Source organism: Ceratotherium simum, chromosome 39 (genome assembly GCF_057802395.1).
Source record: "Ceratotherium simum simum isolate JZ-2026a chromosome 39, ASM5780239v1, whole genome shotgun sequence".
NCBI classification, from domain to species: Eukaryota; Metazoa; Chordata; class Mammalia; order Perissodactyla; family Rhinocerotidae; genus Ceratotherium; species Ceratotherium simum.
In genome coordinates this window covers 10,816,463-10,837,627 of record NC_141938.1, presented here as the reverse complement: position 1 = coordinate 10,837,627, position 21,165 = coordinate 10,816,463, and the positions used below count along the sequence as shown (strand labels likewise).

The window sequence follows — 21,165 nt, the reverse complement described above, 5'->3', positions numbered from 1 at the left end:
TGACCGGCCTCGGTNACCCAGCCTGTGGATAGCAGAAGCAGGCTTTCACACCCTTTTGCCTGGACCCCCAGTGGTGTCTGGACCCTACCCGATTCACCATATGGTCCTGGGCCAGTCCTTCANCCTCCTTGAGCCTCAGTTTCTTCATCTGTAAAATGGGGGCGGTGGGCTTGCACTGTGAGGAGAACTATAAGGTGGTGAGGCCAGGCAGGTCCTGCTGTGCAGTTAGAGCTCTGGACAGTCGGGGTGCTGGTCTTCAGATCCACCAGAGTCCAGCACCGGGCTGGGGCAAGCTGCCCTGTTCCCCGACACCCCTCACTGCCCCGGATGTCTGCTGCCTTCTGCCCCTTGCATCTGCTTCAGGCTCCGGGAGAGTAGGAGGCACGGGGGGCCTCCTCCACAAGGAGAGCCCCCTTCTTTCTGCCTCCTCTCCTTTCTTGCTCACCGTGTGCAAGCCTCTCCAGCCCTAGGCCCCAGGGGCTCAGGTAGGGGGCTGCTTGCCTCGGATTTGCTGGCACGGTGTCTCCTTGGGGCTCACCCCAGGCCACCTCTGGGCCAAATGATGTGTTTTCAACTGCACACTGACCCTCAGCCCCGTGAGACTGAGGGGGCTGGTCTGGCTGCGCTGTGCCCACATACAGCGCCTGCCGGGGAGAGGTGCTGGGGACCGAGGGAAGGATGAGCAGCGGGGGCCGTCACCTGAGGGCCCGGCCCTTGCCCGTGTCCTGTCCTGGGGCAGCAGGAATGGGGTGCTGGTGCACCCTGGGGCCGCATGTGGGAAGGAGTACTGGAGGGGAAGAGGGCTAGTCATGGCTGCTTCTGGGCCCAAGAGCCAGGCCGACTGGGGGTTCACGGGGCTCAGGGCAGACGGGGCTGGCCAGCTCCCAGCAAGTGGGCTGACCCTCTGGGGGACCCCATTGGAGGGGTCTGGCGTTCTGAAACACCCCACGCTCTGGCCTCCAGCTCCACAGTCTCAGCAGGCGAGTACCCCTCAGGGGCAGGTGTATTCCTTAGATCCTTCCACCCTGTTCTTTGGAAACCTGGCCCTAACCACAGTCTGCTTTTTTCCTCCAGCCCGGCTGCCGCAGCCACTGAGAAGAAGGCAGTGACGCCGGCTCCTCCCATCAAGAGGTGGGAGCTATCCCATGACCAGCCTTACCTGTGACTGTGCCCTGGGACACCAGGCCAGGCCCTCAGTGGCGCTTCCCCTCCTTGGATTCCCTTGGGGGAGACTGACCTAATTTATGCCAATTATATGGAGCTGCAGTATGGCTTCCGTTGTTCCTTTTGAAGCGACACCTGCTTGCTTGGACTTTGGGGTGAAGTGGGTGAGAATCTTCTGACTCCAGCAGCGCTCTAGGGGCGGGGGAAGGGTAGTGTTCTGGGGGTCCAGGGTGCCATGCTGCCACTGGGCACAGAGTCAGGTGACATGGTGCGGGGGGGCCCAGACATGTCACTGGCCCTTCTCCGAGGGCCTGGCTCTGTCCCTGAGAGTGGTGGGGTGGCTCCAGGACCCCTGGGTGTTTGTGAGCACCGACTGTGAAGGACGCGGGCCGAACGCAAACTGCTCACTTGGCCTCTGCATCTCAAGAGCTCCCCGGGCCATCACTCGTGTGGACATGGGCCAGTGCCCTCCCACCGCGACGCCCCCCCCACCCCGCCCCGATCCTGGACCCCCGCAGCTCAGCGGGGAAGGCAGGACAGCGAGGCGGCGCCCAGGGAAGGCTCACCTAGGGCGGGTCAGGAAAGGCTCCCTGAGCCAGAGACCTCTGTGCTTGGGCCTGGGGGCGGTGAGGCCCCTGGTCCCTGTGGGGGAATGAGGGGAGGGAAAGCTGAACAGGAAGTAGCCCAAGGCTGGCTGCAGGAGCCACACAGTGACTTCAAGTGGGAGAGTGTCCCTGGCAAGGCTTCCTGGCGGAGGTGGGATTCTGGTCGGGGCCAAGGTGAATCCCACTGAGAAAGAAGGTCAGCAGGGAGAGGGAGGCGGGGCAGGGTTTGCAGAGGTCAAAGGAGGGCAACCCGGAGGGCTTTGCAAAACCCGGGGCAACCAGGCCACTGCAGGTGTCCGAATAAAGTTTCTTGACCCAGACTTGAAATTGGGCGCGGGAGTGGAGGAGGGGAGAGATCTGACGCCTGAGCTCCTCGCGGGTGCCAGGCACCTTCTGAAGCCTTTCTCTGCGTGATCCCGGCTCCTGGAGCAATCCTGCCAGGTCATCGCTGGACAGAAGAACCGAGGCGTGGAAAGACCGAGAACTGCCTCAGGCTCGCTGAGAGCTGGCCCCGAACCCGGGGGGCCCATGAGTCTGCGCTCCACTGCCGCAAAGGCACGGCTGCTCCCGCTCTTATCCCGCGCCCCATGCCTCCCTCACCGAGATGGCGAGGCTCGAAGGCGGCCGCTGCCCTGCCCTGCCCCGGGCAGTCGCGTCTGCCATCCTTGCCATCCTCCTCCGCACCTGTGCACCCTCGCGTCTTACCACATTTCCCCTGGGAATAGGAGAGAGGCTGATTTAAACAATTATATGTATATATGCTCCAAAAGCAGCTGAAACCTCCAGCGTTTTGAAATAGCATGCCATCAACCTGTAAATGGAACCCCTTCTGGGAAGATCGGGACGCTTTAGTGTGGCATCACGGAAAACCGGGATTGGTGAACACTCCCACGCCTGTCTTAACGCTGGGGGACGGTAACTTGTGTGGGGTCCTGCTGGCAGTTGGACGCGCTGCTTCTCCGGAAGGCAGAGCTGTCGATAAGCTCTTTATTTCCAAGAAGAAAACACTGAGGCCAGACTGGCTGGAAAGTCTGCAGCAGGTTTGTAATGTATGTGCCTACTGGGTGAGCGGGAGAAGAGAAACCCCAAGGGCTGCCTTTGCATATCTTGTTCCCGAAGTAAAAAATGATACCCACCTCCCTATGAGGGGTCTAGAAGGACTAAGTGAGGCAGGGAGCGAGGGCGCGCGCATCCAGGTGGGAGGGATGGCGGACCCAGGATGGAAGCCAGGAACCGGAGGATTCTTTCATTTACTCACCACATCTATTTTTTGTGTGTGTGAGCAAGATCAGCCCTGAGCTAACATCCATGCCAATCCTCCTCCTTTTTTCCCCCTTTTTCTCCTCAAAGCCCCAGTAGATAGTTGTATGTCATAGATGTACATAGTTGCACATCCTTCCAGTTGCTGTATGTGGGATGCCCCCTAAGCATGGCCAGACAAGAGGTGTGTCGGTGCGCGCCGGGATCTGGAGCCGGGGCCGCCCGAAGCGGAGCGCGCACTTAACGGCTAAGCCACGGGCCGCCCCTACTCACCAAATCTTTAAGAGCCTACTGGGCGGGCCCGGTGGCTTAGCGGTTAAGTGTGCGCGCTCCGCTGCTGGCGGCGCGGGCCCGGATCCCGGACGCCACCGACGCACCACGTCTCCAGCCATGCTGAGGCTGCATCCCACATACAGCCACTAGAATGAGGTGCAGCTATGACATACAACAATCTACTAGGGCTTTGGGGGGGAAAATAAATAAAATCTTAAAAAGAAAAAAAGAGCCTACTATGTGTCAGGCACTGTTCTTGGCTTTGGAGACACAACGAGGAACACAGCATTCCTGCTCTCCTGGAGCTGACATTCTAGTGGGGAATCAGACACTAAACAAAAATTAGTAAATATATAATCTGTCCAGGGCACAGAAGGAGCAGGAGGAGGGAGGGCTGGGGCACGCCTGAGAGGAGTGGCGCCATATTCAATAGGATAATTAGGCAATGACTTTTGCTGCCGGATGCAAGTGGAAAGTTAAATATTGTGAGAAGCCACACACAAGTTCGTGTACATCCCCACAAGCTTCTAACTTCAAATGGGCCCCAGAGCCTTCGCTATGCCTTGTGGGTGGGGAGAGCGGGGTGAGTGTGAAATCGCTTCGCCCCTCGTATTCGACCCTTTACGGTAGCCCTGGCCGCGGACGCCGCGGGTCCTGGTGCCTGGGCCCCGCCCCCCGGGCTGCGCGTGCGCGTGCGCGGGGATAAGAGCGGGGCCGGCGGCGCGGCGGGGGCGGTGCGCCGAGCGGCTGATGGCGGGGGGCGGGGCGCGGCGAGCAGCGGCTCTGGGCCTGGCGCTGCGGCTGCTGCTCGGCCTCGGGCTGGGCCTGGACGCCGCCCCGGCCGCGACCCGACCCTCGGCCCAGGCCCCAGGTGAGTGAGCTCCGCGCGCCCTCCCCGCGCGCCAGCAGCGCCCGGCCATTGGCTGCGGCGAGTCGCGGACACTCCCCCGCACGTGGCCCGACGGCCCCGCGTGCCGCCCCGACCCGGGACCCTCGGCCCGGGTGGCTCTGCCCGCCTTGCTCCGCCCTGCTCGCCCCGCACAGCCGCTCTGCTTGTCGTGCCCTGTTGTCGCCCCCACGCCGCCCTTCAGCCCAGCGTGGCGGGAGGGCGCGCTGCAGGCTCTGGTTGTGCCCCGTCTGATCGTGCATGGCCGGTCACCCGGCGCCGCCCGCAGCAGCGCGCCTTCCAAACCCGCGCGCCCCAGCCCGTGTGGCTGCGTTTCCTGGCGACCACCCCCCGCGCTGCCAATCTCTGCACCTTCCTCCTCTGGCCTTAGAGAACGGCCTTAAAGAACGAGAGGGCTCTCTCCCTCCCTGTGACCCCAGGGCCGCGGACGCGTTGGCCCTAAGTCCCCCTGACCCTCTCTGAGGTTCCCAGAGGCAGCTGGGCGCGTTACAGGGATCTCCCCGTGCGCACTGTGAGCTCGGGTTCAGGCTCACCCCGCTCCTCCGTGGGTTCCTGCCTGCTGTGGTCCCTGCCTGACCCCGAAGCCCTTGCCTTTTCAGGCCGGATGTGCCTGTTTCCTCCAAGGAGGCAGGACTCACGTTAACCAAGTTCCAAACTTTTTACACGCAAGCAGTCTTCTCTCCTCAGGACACTGAGGTGGGGCCTCCTAGGGTGCCCGTTTTACAGGTGAGGAACCTGAGGCCGGCAGGGGAGTCAGTGGTGCCTCCAACTCCTGTCCGACCCCACAGCCCCATGAGGCCAGGTCTGCTCTGCTCTGCCGCCCGCTTTGCAGAGGGACGCACGCTCCAGCAGCCAGGGAGGGAGGTCAAAGTTTGTCAGTGCAGAGAGCGGCTAGGGCTGGGGAGGAAGCCGTGCCAGCGGCCGCCAGACCCCCGGGGGCCTGGAGGGAAGGCGGCTCCAGGATTTCCACAGCTCTTCCGGGCTCCCTGAGCTCGGGGACTGTGTGGCCCGCAGGTACAGTTGGGCCTGGAGCCCTACGGAGGGGCTGGCTGTGCCGAGTGGGGGTTTTGGAGGCTCAGGGCCCTGGGAGTAAAGGTGAAAGGGGCCAGAGGTCCAGGACTGAAGGGAGTGAGGCTAGGCTGGGGCCAAGCCAGATGGTGGCCACCTGCCCTGGTTCACCCAGGAGGAGACCCTCAAGGCCACTCCCTTCCTCTGCCCCTCAGACTCCTGCCTGCTGGCCCAGCTTCCAGGCCCTTCTGTGCTCCGGGGTCCAGGAAGTCTCAGATCTCATCTGGACTCAGCCTGGACCCTTGTGTGACCTGTGTCCGCTTCCTGTCAGGCACGGCCCTGAGCTTGTGGTCACCAGGTCATTGCTCTGACCTCCACTGAGCGCCTAGTCTACGTGGGTACCAGTTTAAGGACCATTGGGTCCATTGTTATAAGCGGGAGGCAGAGCTTCAGGGGTCTCAGAGAAGGGCATGAGACCCCTCCCAGGAAAGAAGCTGAGATCTGAAGGCTGAGGAGGAAATCAGCAGGTGCAGAGTAGGGGGAGGAAAGGGCAGTGTGAGCCAGGGAGCAGCATGGGCCAAGGCCCTGAGGTGGAAACGAGCCAGGCCTCTTGGAGAAGCAGCAAGGAAGCCAGGCCAAGGGCCTGATGAAGAGGAAGAGTGGTGGAGGAGGTGAGGTCCAGGAAGGGCTCAGGGCTGGACCACACAGAGGAGGTAGGGGTTGGTTGTGAGAGGGTCGGGGACCAGGGGACAGTTTTGAGCAGAGGGGAGGCGCAGGTAGGTGACGGAAAGTGCGACTCTGAGAGGTCTCCAGTGTCCGACAGGAGATGGAGTGGGGCCTGGTGGAGGTGGCACGTTCAGGGTGGGAAAATGATTGGATCTGGGAGGAACTTAGGAGTTGAGTCGACAAGGCTTGGTGACTAAGCAGGTCCTCTTCCCAGGGCCTCAGTTTCCCCTTTGCTAAGCAGGAAGGATATAACAGCCCTGCTGACCCTGCCGCTGGGCCTGATCCAGAGTAGGTTCAGAGATGGGCCTCCCTCAGTCTGTTTAACCCAGAAGGGTCTTGTAGGGATTTCTGGGGAGGTCATCTGGCCATTTGGAGCCTGGTAAAAGCTGGAGGATCGGCGAGACCTGGGTTGCAACCCGGCCTCTGCCACTGGCTCTGCAGCCTCTGGCCTTCCCTCTCCTCAGTGTCTTTTGTAGAGTGTGGATCACAGTAGAACCTGCCCCATAGGGCTCGTGGTGAGGCTGTGAGCCGCCCAGCTCCAGCCCCACACAGAGTAGGTCCTCAGCAAAGGGTCCCTGGAACCCGCCCTGTCTCCACGTGGTCGAGCCCTGTGACCATTGCTCCTGGGGGAGGGTGCAGACTCGGCCTCACTTGTCCGCGTCTCGCAGGCCCCAGCGCAGGCTCGTGCCCGCCCACCAGCTTCCAGTGCCCCACCAGTGGCTTCTGCGTGCCCCTCGCCTGGCGCTGCGACGGTGACGCGGACTGCGCTGACGGCAGCGACGAGCAGGAGTGCAGTGAGTGGCCGCGTCCCGGGGGCGGGGCTTGCAGGGGTCGGGGCCACAGGGAGGTGGGGTGGCTGCGGAAGGGGTGTGGCTTCAGGTAGGGCCCACTGGGGCGGGCCTGAGGTTGGGCGGGGCTTGCAAGGAGGGAAGCTGGGATTGAAGCTTGAGGAGCTGTGGGTTTACAGGGAGGCGGAGTAGTGGGGTCTTGGGAGGAGGGGCTTACAGGGAGGCCTGTCCTTGGAAGGTGGGGCTAACGGAAGCGGGGCGGAGCCATTATGGTCGGCGGCACTTATAGGGTCTACTCTTCGTGGAAGGCGGGCCTTGCATGGGGCTGGGCGGTGGGAGAACCCTGGCCCTCTTGAGTGGGCGTATGGGACCTGACTGAACCTCTGCCCTAGGGATCGAGCCATGTGCCCAGGATGGGTGGTGCCCGCCACCGTCTGGCAGCCCCTGCTCTTGTGACAGCATCGATGACTGCGCCAATGGCATCGACCAGAACCTTCAGAACTGCAGCCACCAGCCCTGTCCTGCCGGGGAGCTCCGCTGCCCACTGGGCGGTGCCTGCATCCCACGCACGTGGCTCTGCGATGGCCACCCGGACTGTCCCCACTCTGGCGATGAGCTTGGCTGTGGTGTGTGCCGTGGGACCTTGGCGTGCCTGTGGGGTGGGAAGGGCTGGTTGTTAGACAAGGCCCCCGGACACCTTTGGTGTGTGAGCAGCCTGGGGGCGTGGCCGTGGGCCTCTGGCCGTGCCTACATCCCCGTGGGGTTGGCGGGAGGTGACTCGGCGTGGCAGTGCTCACCAACCTCAGTCTGGGATGAAGATGAGCCCCGAGGTCCCCCCTGGGTACCTGGAACACCTACTCAACCCCCCACGCCCTGGGTGCCCCCTCCCCAGCTACTGAATGCCTGGACTTATTACAGGAACCGAGACCCTCCAGGAAGGGACCGCCACGTCCATGGGGAGCCCTGTGACCCCGGAGAGTGTCACCTCTCTGAGGAATGCCACAGCTACCTCTGTTGGGGACCTGGACTCGGTCCAGCCTGGAAACCGAAGTGTCTATGGGGCTGTTGCAGCTGCTGGTGAGATGAACGGGCCCTCCCTTGCGTGGGGCTTGGAGCGACTACTCCTGGGAGCAGGGGCTCGGGGAGGGAACAGGCTTCAGACCCCCCACCCTGACATGTCAGGAGCTTGGTGGGTGTGGGGGCTCCTGCCACCCCATCACCTGCTCCCATGTGTCTGTTGCCCACAGTGCTGCTAAGTGCAGGTCTGGCTGCCATTGCCCTGCTGGTGTTGTCCCGGCTCTGTGCCCGGGAGGCACCTGGACCCGCTGGGGCTGCTGGTGGCTGTGAAGGAGACCCTGCTGCTGTCAGAGAGGAAGACCTCGCTGCTCTGAAGACGAGCTCTTGCCACCATGTCGCCTGGGCCCCCGAGTGTGGCAGTTATGGGGACACGCATGCTGCTGCTGGCACACCTGTCTTCAGACATGGGTTCTTCTGGCCATACAGCACCATGGACCTGAGCTCCTGCAGACGTGGCCCTGGAGGTTGGAGGTCCCCGGATCCTTCCCCTGGATGCAGGGAGCCTTGAATGCGGAACACGCCGCAGCTGGAACTGAGGGGCTGGCCCCAGGCTACTCCCGGGGGTGGCCCTGCTCTTAGAGACTCTTGCTGTGCCCGTCCGAGGGTGGTGATTAAAGTTACTTCACATCCTCTGCCTGCCTGTGGGCCTCTGTCTCCCTCTTCCCTGGGTAGAGGTGGAGCTCCGCGGTGGAGCGCCAAGCCTGGAGAGCATGGGACTCAGGGACCCAGCCCTGGGTGCCCCCTTGGCCACTCCGCCCCTGGCTTGCTGGGATCCAGAGCAGGGGACGGGGAGGTGGGGTGGTGGGGCTGTCTGAATTGCCTGCAGGCTTCTTGGAAGAGGAGCAGAGCTTGGGCGGTTCCTCCCTGAGTCCTGGGCTGGGGGACCCTGTCCATCACGCCTTCCTCCTTTTGCGATGGAAGTTGGGCATCCCAGGGTTGGTCTCAGCCCCACTCTGTTTTAACATGTAGGTTTATTATTATTCAGCAATGGCGAGGCCCGTAGATCAGGAGATGACTGCCATTGAAAAGACACTTTGTTACTCACAGATCCCAAGAGAAGGGGGCACAGCACACTGGGCAGGGCCACACGGGGAAGCACCAGGGTGGGTCAGGGGGCAGAGGGAGGGGGAACATGGGCAGGAGTCCCTATTATGGTTTCCAGGGAAGGAACAGGCGAGGCAGGGTAAGCAGATTTAGGATTGGCTAGTTGGAACAATTCCAGCGCACTCTGCGGGGCAGGGGCTGGCCCTGGGGTTATCCGGGCAGGGGAGAGTGCCCTGGATTGGTTGGGTTGCATGTAAAGGCACACTCGCTGGTGACTTGCTTGCTTATCTCTAGAACCAGCTAATCCTGGGAGGGATGGTCCCCCCTGGTTAGCGAGGCCAGGCTGCCAAGAATACAGAAAGTATAGTTAATACACACCCTAACTGCCAGGTGGTGATGGCAGGGCTCTTCTCTGACCCTCGGTTTCCTCATCTCCAGATGGGGGGTCCAGGGCCCCGGTAGCCTGTTTTTGGGGCAGTGACCTCCCTGACAACCTTGGAAGTGGACCGGGTGTCTGCCACCAGCGGGCCCCGTGCAGCCCAGTGCCGGGGGAGCATGCAGGGTCGGGGGCTCTGACATCTGTCAGGCAGGGAGCTGGGCCTTGTGAATGAAATGCTTGGAGGAGCAGGTGGGTGAAGCAGGAGGGCTTCCTGGGGGTGGTGGAGTTTGGCTTTGGGACCCTGTCCCCGTGGGGAGGGTGGTTGAGATGAGTTTTGGAGTCTGGGCCTCGGCCAGCGTGTTGGGGGCTGAGTTCTCTGCAGGGTAGGGGGAGTTGAGGTTTGGGAGATGGGCTGCAGCCAGGATAGGGGGCCTCGGCTGACCGTGGAGCAGAGGGCACCCCACCTCCTGGGGTACAAGGCCTTCCCTCTGCTCAGGGGGCGGGGCCCGGGGCCTCTCAGCTCCCAGCTTGGCCCACCGGGTACACGCTGAGCTGTCCCAGGGCGCCCTCCACAGAAATGGAACCACGGTGGGCTTCGTCCGGTTGGAGGAAGAAGTTGTATCACAGATGGGATTCTCTCTTTAGGATTTTTGTTTTTTCCTTCCTTTGCTCAGGCACGCTCAGCCACAGCAGGCGAGGGGCCCCATCAGGGGTCCCCGAGGACGGCCACAGGTGTCACACAAGCAGAGGTCTAGGGTCTGGGTCTTTTCTGGGATGTCACTGGGTTCTCAGTTGTCAGTGGAGCAAACCACCCCACGCGCAGGGGCTCCAAACAACCCCTGATGTGTTCTCTCGCGTGGCTCCGTGTTGACCGGGCCGGCTGGCGGCTCCTGTTCCCCCTGATGGTGGCTGCTGTCCTCTGGGCGCTGGGCTGGCTGGACACCACCTTCTGGAATGTCTCTGTTATGTCCGGTGCTTTGGGGGGGATGGCGGGGCCAGCTGGACCTCTCCCTCTCCGCGTGTCCTCTCCACGTGGCGTCTCCGTCTCCACGTGGCGTCTCCGTGTGGCGTCTCCGCGTGGCCTCTCCCTCTCCACGTGGCGTCTCCGTGTGGGCTCTCCACATGGCCTCTCCGTGTGGCCTTTCCCTCTCCACGAGGCCTCCGGAGCAGGACGGCCGTGTTCCTTTCACGGCGACTCAGGGTTCCCCAAAGTGCAGACCCAGCTGCTGGACCTTCTACAGCTCTGCCTGGAACTGGGCCAGCACCTCATCCGCCACATTCTGTGGGTTCAGCGGAGCCGCAGGCCAGCCCTGATGTGTGGGGGGCGGAGGTGGGGGCCACAGAAGGGTGATCCCGGTTCCTGGGGCCATCCTTGCAGGCCCGCTGCCACAAAGGGGGCAGAGGGCAGGGGCCGGGGTTGGGGCCGGCCAGCGTGGGCGACCGCGTCCCCTCGAGCCAGCTGAGTGACGGTGGCCCGTGGCGTTGCTCTCTCAGGTGCCCTTTGTCATCTGCGCCCCGGGGCGGTCACCGGTACAGGCGCCGTGAGCACGCTGCGTTGCAGCTCTCTCTGTTCCTTCAAGTGGGGCTCACTGTTCTGCCAGCCGCCCATCCTGTCCCGGACAGCAAGCCCCGCGAGTCACTTCCAGGAAATTCCAGCGAAGGTCCAGGTTTCAAAGGGAGGGGTGTTTGGGGAGCCCACAAGGAGGGAGACGTGGGGGTGGCCACAGGCCCAGCGCCTGGGAAATTCTGATGGGCCGGGGCAGGTGGGGCAGGTGGCCGGAGGGGCTGCGGGGTGGGGGCTGCAGTGGCAGATGGGGAGGGGGTGGAGCAGTGTGCGTTTGTGTATCTTTGTCCAACTGGCCCATTCTTCCTTATTTTTATTGAGGAAAATTTCACGTAATATAACATTAACCATTAACCATTTGAAAGCATACAATTCAGCGGCATTTAGTGCATTCACAATGTTGTGCAACCATTATGATGTTTTCTATCTAGTTCCAAGACATTTTCATCCCCCTAAAAAGAAACTGCATCCCGGTTAGCAGTCACCCCCCACCCTTCTCCCCAGCCCCTGGCAACCATGAATTCACTTTCTGTCTCTACGGATTTGCCTGTTCTGGACGTTTCCTGTCAATGGAATCACTCGCTCTGTGGCCCTTGCAGTCTGGCTTCTCTCACTGAGCATCGTGTGTTCAAGGTTCTTGCCCAAATGTTTCCTTGTGCCCTTTTTATCCACCCCACCTCCATTACCCAGGCAACTCCCGATTGGTTCTGCATTTCTAGAATCATAGAGTATGTATCTTTTTCTGCCTGGAGGTTTTTACTTTTGGGGATTATCTTAAGATCTGTATAGGTTGTTACATGTAGTAAAAGGTAACTCACTTTTATTGCTGAGTCTTTTGTTGTCTGGCTATCCCAGGTTCATTTACCCATTTCATCTGTTGATGGATATTTGGGTTGTTTCCAGTTTTTGATTATTACGGATAAGGCTGCTGTGATCGTTTATGTATAAGTTTGTTCACATGGTTTTAATTCTTTTGGGTAAATACCCAGGAGTGGAGTGGTGGCGTCCTATGGTAGATATATATTTAATTTTAAAGAAATTGCCAATGTGTTTTCCAAAGTGGATGTATTCTTATTTTTTCTGCCCCCACAGCGTATGTATTCTTGTTTCCTCACATCCTTGGCGTCACCTGCTGTGGCCAGTCTTTTATTCATTTTATTTATTTATTTATTTTTGTGAGGAAGATCAGCCCTGAGCTAACATCCATGCCTATCCTCCTCTTTTTGCTGAGGAAGACCGGCTCTGAGTTAACATCTATTGCCAATCCTCCTCCTTTTTCTCCCCAAAGCCCCAGGAGATAGTTGTATGTCACAGTTGCACATCCTTCTAGTTGCTGTATGTGGGACGCGGCCTCAGCATGGCAGGAGAAGTGGTGCGTCGGTGCGTGCCCGGGATCCAAACCCCGGTCGCCAGTATCGGAGCGCCTGCACTTAATTGCTAAGCCACGGGGCCAGCCACTGGCCAGTCTTTGAAATGTTAGCCATTCTAACAGGTGTGCAGTGGTATGACACTCTAGTTTTTTTAATCAAAGTGAAATTCATGTAACAGAAACTTACCCATTTTAAAGCGAACAATTCAGTGGCGTTTAGCACATTTGCTTCCTAACTACTCATTTGTGAATCTTTTTGTGAGCTGGTGGCGTTTCATAACAGGTCTGGTTGGGACTTTGGGATTGCATTGCGTGTGTAGGTTAATTTGTGGAGGAAAACAAACATTGAGTGGGTGCCAGGCATTGTTCTAGGTGCCGGAGCCTTGGCCTTGAACAGAACAAAGCCCTCTCACCCATGAGGCGGAGGTGGGGTGTGGAGACATTCACCTCATAAGAGACCAGGACCTCAATGTCACCTGATGCTAAGTTCTGGGGACCGAAAGCTGGAGTTGGTGGGATTGCGTTCTGGATCGGGAGAAAGAAGGGTCACTGTATTTTTTATCTTAGTCGAAAGAGACCTCTCGAATAGGAAGACATTTACTTATTTTTTTTTAAAGATTTTATTTATTTATTGTTTTCCCCCCAAAGCCATAGTAGATAGTTGTATTTCATAGCTGCACATCCTTCTGGTTGCTGTATGTGGGACTCGGCCTCAGCATGGCCGGAGAAGCAGTGCCTCGGTGCGCGCCTGGGGTCCGAACCCGGGCCACCAGCAGTGGAGCGTGCGCACTTAACTGCCAAGCCACGGGGCCGGCCCCTGGAAGACATTTAAATAGAGACTTGGAGGAAGTAAGAGGGTGGGTGAATTGGGGCAGGTAAGTAGATGAAGAACATTCTGGGAAGAGGGAACAGCACGTGCAAAGGCCCTGAGGCAGACGTGTGTTCCAGAAATAGGAAGTCTGGAGGGAGTGGGTGGTGGCAGTTGTAAGATGTGACAGCAGAGATGGCTGGGTCAGGGCACAGAAAGTACATAGTGACGTGGCAGCCTCTGGGAGGTTTTGAGTAGAGGTGGGCATGCCCTGACTCAGGTTTTAATAGGTCTTTCTGTAGTAAGAAAATCCTTTAGAGAAGTGATTTATCTAACTGAAAGCTTCTGGCTTGAGTAAGACTTTGTTTTTTTACCAAATTGGTTTAATAACAGCCGTGTGTAGGTACAGTTTGTTCTGAAACAATGCATGTTAGTTTGTATTATCATGGAACGGGTCCGTTTTTCTCAATTACAAAGTACTTAAGGGGCCCGCCCCATGGCCTGGTGATTAAGTTAGGTGTGCTCTGCTTGGGCGGCCCGGATTCGTGGGTTTGGATCTCGGGTGCAGACCTACACCGCTCATCAGCTGCGCTGTGGCAGCGTCCCACATACAAAATAGAGGAAGACTGGCACAGATGTTAGCTCAGGGGGAATCGTCCTCATCCAAAAAAAAAAAATTATTTAAAAAAGGGTCTTTCTGATACTTTCTCCTATTGTCTTGCCACAATCTGCCATTTCCAATTTTATGTGGTTCTTTGGGTTAACCTATTGGAGTTCTTCATTTATTCAAAACATGTTTGTTGTACATGAATGTTCATAGCAGCACAATCATTAACAGTCAACAGGTGGAACCAAGCCAAAGATCCATCAATGGATGAATAGATAAACCAAATATTGTGTATCTATATAATGGTTTATTATTCAGCCATAAAAAGAAATGAAGCTCTGACATAGCTACAACGTGGGTGAGCCTCATAAACATCGTGCTAAATGAAAGAAGCCAGATGCCAAAGGTCACATGGTATGCGATTCCATTATGTGAAATATCCAGAACAGGTAAATTTGTAGGGATGGAAAGATGAATGGTTGCTTAGGGCTGGGGGATATTAGTGAGATAGGGATGATGCTAGAAGATATGGGGTTTCTCTTTGTGGTGAAGAAAATGCTCTAAAAATGGACTCTAATGATAGTTGCACATATCTGTGAATATACTAAAAACCACTGAATTGTACATTTTAAGTGGGCGAAGGCTACGCTGGGTGTATTCTGGGCTGAACTGTGTCCTGTCCAAATTGATATGTTGAAGCCCTAACCCTTAGGACCTTAGAATGTGACTGTACTTGGAGACAGGGTCTTTAAAGAGATGATTACGTTAAAATGAAGCCATTTGGCTGGCCCTAATCTGATCTGACTGGTGTCCTTATAAACAGGAAATTTGGACACACAAAGTGACACCAGGCTGTGGACACAGAGGGAAGACCATGTGAGGACACAGCGAGAAGCTGGCAGTCTGCAAGACAAGCAGAGAGACCTCAGAAGGAACCAACCCTGCCAACACCTTGATCTCGGCCTCCTAGCCTCCGGAACTGTGAGAAAATAAATTTCTGTTGTTTAAGCCCCCCAGTCTGTGGTATTTTGTTACAGCAGCCTGAGCAGACTGAAGCGTGCATTATATCTCAAAAGCTGTTTTAAAAAGAGATTTGTTGAATGGTACTATGTCTTAGACACTGTTCTGGGTGCTCAGGATACAGCAATAAATAAAATAGACCAAAAAAAAAAAAAAAAAGTGGGCAGAGTGTTTCTGGCTGACAACAGAGTACAGAGGTCCCCGACTTACGATGGTTCGACTTATGATTTTTCTACTTGGTGATGGTGCGAAAGCGATATGCATTCAGTAGAAATCGTACTCCGAATTTTGAGTTTGATCGTTTCCTGGGCTAGCGATACGCGGAAGGATGCTCTCTGGTGTTGCTGGACAGCTCCCAGTCAGCCCCGCGATCACAAGGGTGAACAGCCGACCCACTTCCCCATTCTGTGCCGGGACAACCATTCCGTTCTTCACTTTCAGTACAGTATTCAATCAATTGTGTGAGACAGTCAACACTTTATTATAAAATAGTCTCTGTGTTTGATGATTTTGCCCAGCTGTAGCTCATGTAAGTGTTCTGAGCACGCTGAAGGCAGGCAAGGCTAAGCTATCATGTTCGGGAGATGAGGTGTATTCAATGCATGTTTGACTTAAGATATTTTCAACTTACGATGGGTTTATTGGATGTAACCCTGTTGTACATAGAGGAAGATCTGTATAGGGCGGGAGGGCACAGAGCTGGGAGCCTGGAGACCAGGGAGGAGGTGACCGCGCTGGTCTAGGAGGGCACGATGGGTTGGCCCCAGTGGGGCGTGCAGGTGGCGAGAAGTGGTGGGATTTTGGATCTGTTTCCAAGGAAAAGCTGAGGGAGCGATGGCATTGGCTAGCACATTGCAGGTGGGCGTGAGAAAGAGAGAAGGCACGGAAGGACGGAGCCAACCTCCAGGGGGAGGACGGTGGGGGCGTGGCGTGGGTGGGGGGCCACTAGATCAGCTTTGGACCTGCGACATTTCAGAGACCTGTGAGGCCCCCACGTGGAGACGTGGGGAAGACACTTGACCCTATGGTCTGGGTTGAAGAGAGGAATTTGGGAGCTGTCCCAGGTGGACTGGAGGGGAAGAGAGAGTACAGCCAATGTCTAGAGGTTTCTGGAGTGAGGAAGATTCTGGAAGGAGAAGGAGCAGCCACAGAGGTGGGAGCGAAGCCAGGAGAGTTCAGGAGAACAGAGTGAATCAAAGAAGAGAGCGTCCTCCCTGGGTCACAGACTGTGATGCTTTCTGTGAGACGGGACCTGGAGTGAGACACTGGGATTTAATAACATAGAGGTCATTGGTCTTGATGGCAAAAACAGTTACATGGCTTGAAGAACAGATGGGAGGGAGAAGGTGTGTATGGATGACTCTTTGTTTTGGGCAGAGGGCGCAGAGAAATGGGGCAGGGGCTCGAGGGAGCGGGGCGCTCAGATTATTTTTTTCCTTTTAGATGGAAGATGCCCATGAGAATGGCTATAATTTAAAATAAAAAAATAATGTGTTGGTGAGGATGTGGAGAAATTGGAACCCTTGTGCATTGCTGGTGGGAATGTAAAATGACACAGCCACTGTGGAAAACAATTTGGTGCTTCCTCAAAAGTAAACAGAATTACTAGAATTACCGTATGATGTGGCAATTCCTCTCCTAGGAATATGCCCCCAGAGAATTGAAAACAGATATTCGAACAAATACTTGGACGTGAACGTTCATAGCAGCAGTATTCACAATAGGCTGAAGATGGAAACAACCCAAGTGTCCATCAATGGGGGAATAGATCAACAAAAGGGGTGCCTCCAGGGCCAGCTCCGTGGCTTAGCAGTTAAGTGCGCGCGCTCTGATGCTGGCGGCCCGGGTTCGGATCCCGGGCGTGCCCCAAGGCACCGCTTCTCCGTCCAGCGCGAGGCTGAGTTCCACGTACAGCAACTAGAAGGATGTGAACCTATGACATACAACTATCTGCTGGGGCTTTGGGGGGAAAAAAGTGAATAAATAAAATCTTTAAAAAAAAAAAAAAAAAGGGGTGCCTCCACACAATAGAATATTATCCACTCATAAAAAAGAATGTTCTGGTACACTGTGGATGGACCTTGAAAACATGATGATAAGTGAAAGAAGCCAGGCACAGAAAATCACATAACGTGTGATTCTGTTTATATAAAATGTCCAGAATAGGTAAATCCATAGAGACAGAAAGCAGATTAATGGTCACTAGGGGAGGGGCTGGCCCGGTGGTGTAGTGGTTAAGTGCGCGTGCTCCGCTGCTGGCGACCCGGGTTCAGATCCCGGGCTCGGATACCTGACGCGCACCAATGCGCTGCTTGGCAAGCCATGCTGTGGCGGCGTCCCACATAAAGTGGAGGAAGATGGGCACGGATGTTAGCCCAGGGCCAGTCTTCCTCAGCAAAAAAGAGGAGGATTGGCGTGGATGTTAGCTCAGGGCTAATCTTCCTCAGAAAAAAATAAAAATTAAAAAAAAATAAAGAAAAGCATGCTCAATTGTAAAAAAAAAAAGAAAAGGTCACCAGGGCCTGAGGGGAGCAGGGAATGGGAAGCAACTGCTTAGTGAGTATGGGGTTTTATTTTGGGGTGATGAAAAAAATCCGTAAGACTTTTTTTAGATCAATTTTAGGTTCACAGCAAAATGAAGAGGAAAGTACAGAGATTTCCCATATACCCCGTAACCCTACACATTCGTAGCCTCCCCCACTAGCAACATCCCCCACCAGAGTGGTACCTTTGTTACAACTGATGAACCTACGTTGACATGTCATCATCACCCAGAGTCCATAGTTACATGAGGGTTCACTCTTGGTGTACGTTCTGTGGGTTTGGACAAATGTGTAATGATGTATCCAGCATTATAGTATCAAAAGAGTATTTTTACTGCCCTAAAAATCCTCTGTGCTTCCCTGATTCACCTCTCCCTCTCCCCTAATCCTTGGCAACCACTGATCCTTTTACTGTCTCCATAGTTCTGCCTTTTCCAGAATGTCATAGAGTTGGAATCATCCATTATGTAGCCTTTTCAGATTGGCTTCTTCACTTAGTAAAGTGCATTTAAGATTCCTCCATGTCCTTTCATGGCTTTATAGCTCACTTATTTTTAGCACTGAATAATATTCCATTGTCTGGGTGTCCCACAGTTTATTTATCCATTTACATCCTGCAGGACATTTTTTTGGTTCCAAATTTTGGCAGTTATGAATAAGGCTGCTATAAACATCCATGTGCAGATGTGCAGGTTTTGTCTGGACATAACTTCCAACTCACTTGGGTAAATACCAAGGAGCGTGATTGCTGGATCATATGGTAAGAGTGTGTTTAGTTTTGTAAGAATCTGCCAAACTGTCTTCCAAAGTGGCTGGACCATTTTGCCTTCCCACCAGCGGTGAATGAGGATGTGATGCTCCACATCCTCACCAGCGTTTGGGGTTGTCAGTGTGTTCTGGATTTTGGTCATTCTCCTAAGTGTGTAGTGGAATCTCATTGTTTTAACTCGCAATTCCCTGATAACGTATGATGTGCGGCATCTTTCCGTACGCTCATTCGCCATATGAATATGTTTCGGAATTAGCTGGTGGTTATACAGTGTTGGCCTAAATAAATAAAACAGCAGTTATTTTACCAGCGAAATGAGTTTATTCGGGAACAGCAAAGAATTGCAATTTGGGACAAACAACCTATAGCAAAAACCACAGGCAAGTCCCCCAGTCAAAGGAGAGGAACGTTATTTTATAGGGAAAAAGGAGAAAATTGGGAGGAGTTGTTTTGAACAAAAGTCCATTGGAGAAAAGCACACGTTCAGGGTGGGGATGGTTTCTCATTGGCTGAGTTGCTGGGGTAGTCGATTTCTGTTTGGGATGCAACGCACATTTCTTCTTGTTGGGGTCTGTAATTGACAATCTTTCCTGTAATTGACCTGAGCGGTGCTGCGCGAGAGCTCCCCCTTCTGGCCTCCTGACTTCATTTTAAATGAGCTTTCCCTTTATTAATTTTTTTTCTTTCTTTCTTTCTTTTTTTTTTTTGTGAGGGAGATCAGCCCTGAGCTAACATCTGCCAATCCTCCTCTTTTTGCTGAAGAAGACTGGCCCTGGGCTAACATTCATGCCCATCTTCCTCTACTTTATATGGGACGCCGCCACAGCATGGCTTGACAAGCTGTGCCTTGGTGCGCGCCTGGGATCCGAACCGGCGAACCCCGGGTGGTTGCAGCAGAGTGTGCGCACTTAACCGCTTGTGCCACCGGGCTGGCCCTCCCTTTATTAATTTTCACAACAGCCTTGTGAATGTACCAAATGCCACTACGGTTTAGTTTTAAACAGTTAATTTTATGTTATGTGGATTTCACCCAATAATAAAACCAAACCAAAAAGAAGTGGAAGATGAATCCGCATATTCGTGCGCTGATGACCTAGTACGGAGGGAGAATTGTTGTTGTGGCTGCTTGCATCGATGGGTTTGCCTGGGTTCCGGCGCAAATTGTTATCTCAAAGCGGCAGGAGGGAAGGCTGGGGTAGCGTGTGGGTCTAGGTGCGTGTCGGCAGGTTGGTGGGGGATGGCGGCTATGGAAGTTTTTTTCTGCTGGTTTCTATTTTCTCAGGTATGAGAAATTTTCTGCCACAAGGGTTGGTAAACAGGAATGATGTGGGCATAAGGAGGAAATCGCAGCGGCTTCTGTACATGTCTTTCCAGCTCCTGAAAGAACGCAGCAAGGCAGCAAACCGCCCCTAGGGGGCGCTCTCTCCCTGCGCCTGCCGCCCAGGCTTCATCCAGCCATGCTTTGCGTTTTGTTTTTTTTAAATAATTTTATTTATTTATTTTCCCCCCAAAGCCCCAGTAGATAGTTGTATGTCATAGCTGCACATCCTTCTAGTTGCTGTATGTGGGACGCGGCCTCAGCATGGCCGGAGAAGCGGTGCGTCGGTGTGCACCCGGGATCCGAACCCCGGGCCGCCAGCAGCGGAGCGCGCGCACTTAACCGCTACATGCTTTCTGTTTTGACCACGTGCTGATTGTGGCTTATTTTGCACTTCCTCCCCGCTATTTATGCATTTGCTTTTGCCTCCACCCTTCCTCACTCTCTTCTCCATCAAGTAACATTCACCTTTGTGGGGGGGGGTTATTGTAAAATATTATAACGTGAACTTGACCATTTTAACCATTTTGAAGCGCACAATTCAGTGGCATTAAGTACATTCCCCACCATCCGTCTCCAGAACTTTTTTCGTCTTGCAAAACAGAAACTCTGTCTCCGTTAAACACCAACTCCCCCTCTCCCTCCCCCAGCCCCTGGCTCCCACCATCCTACTTCAGGTCTCTATGAATTTGACTCCCCCAGGGACCTCACAGAGGTGGAATCATACAGTATTTGTCTTTCTGTGATGGGCTCATTTCACTTACATAATGTCCTCAAGGTGCATCCATGTTGTAGCAGGTGTCAGAATTTCTGTGTTTTTTTTTTGTTTATTCAATGAGGAAGATTAGCCCCGGGCTAACATCTGTTGCCAATCCTCCTCTTTTTGCTGAGGAAGATTGGCCCTGTGCTAACATCCGTGCCCACTTCCTCTACTTTATATATGGGACGCCTACAACAGCATGGTTTGATAAGCGGTGCACAGGTCCACGCCCAGGATCCAAACCTGCAAACCCAACCACTATGCCACCGGGCCGGCCCCGGTATGTTTTTTAAAGATGAATTCCTATATTTATTTCTTTACACTTATTAGAAATGTAACAAGTCTTTTAAACTGTGCTAGTATTTTTCTTAAGCTCGTTTCTGCTTTTGTTGATGATCTGCTTACAGGGTTGTAAGGATGTTGGGTGGCTTGCTTGACAGAGATCAATTACACTGACTTTCTGAGGATGACTCATCTGTGCTTTTCTGGCCAAATTGTACTTGGTCATGACGTAATCGTTCCCCCGTGCTGCAAGATTGGGGTAGCAGCATTTCATTTAGAATTTCTGCTTCTATGGACATTATTGATAATTGGTCTGAATTTTTCTATCCTGTTCTAGTCTTATCTATTTTTGTTTTTATTGAGGTGAAATTCACATAACAAAATTAACCATTTGAAAGCGAACAAGGGCCGGCCCCGTGGCTTAGCGGTTAAGTGCGCGCACTTCGCTACTGGCGGCCCGGGTTCGGATCCTGGGCGCACACCGATGCACCGCTTCTCCGGCCGTGCTGAGGCCGCGTCCCACATACAGCAACTACAAGGATGTACAACTGTGACATACAACTATCTACTGGGGCTTTGGGGAAAAAAAAAAAAGGAGGAGGATTGGCAATAGATGTTAGCTCAGAGCCGGTCTTCCTCAGCAAAAAGAGGAGGATTAGCATGGATGTTAGCTCAGGGCTGATCTTTCTCACAAAAACAAAGAAACAAACAAACAAAAAACAACAAAAAAAAGAAAACGAGCTATTCAGTTGGCATTTAATGCACTCACTTCTGTCTAGTTCCAGAACATTTCCATCACCCCAAAGGAGACCCCAGACCCATTAAGCAGTTGCTCCCAGTCCCTAGGCCCCCCTCACCCCCGGGAACCACCAATCTGCTTTCTGTCTCTGTGGA

The 21,165-nt window shown here is 54.7% G+C and overlaps 1 pseudogene across 1 annotated transcript; it reads left to right on the top strand.

Annotated features, from left to right (window-relative positions):
• Positions 1 to 4,046: 4,046 nt before the first annotated feature.
• On the top strand, positions 4,047 to 8,281 carry LOC147912177 (CD320 antigen-like; annotated as a pseudogene). The gene is made up of 5 exons (XR_015550228.1): positions 4,047 to 4,173; positions 6,612 to 6,737; positions 7,124 to 7,357; positions 7,650 to 7,808; positions 7,979 to 8,281. The product of XR_015550228.1 is annotated as a CD320 antigen-like (transcript).
• Positions 8,282 to 21,165: the final 12,884 nt, after the last annotated feature.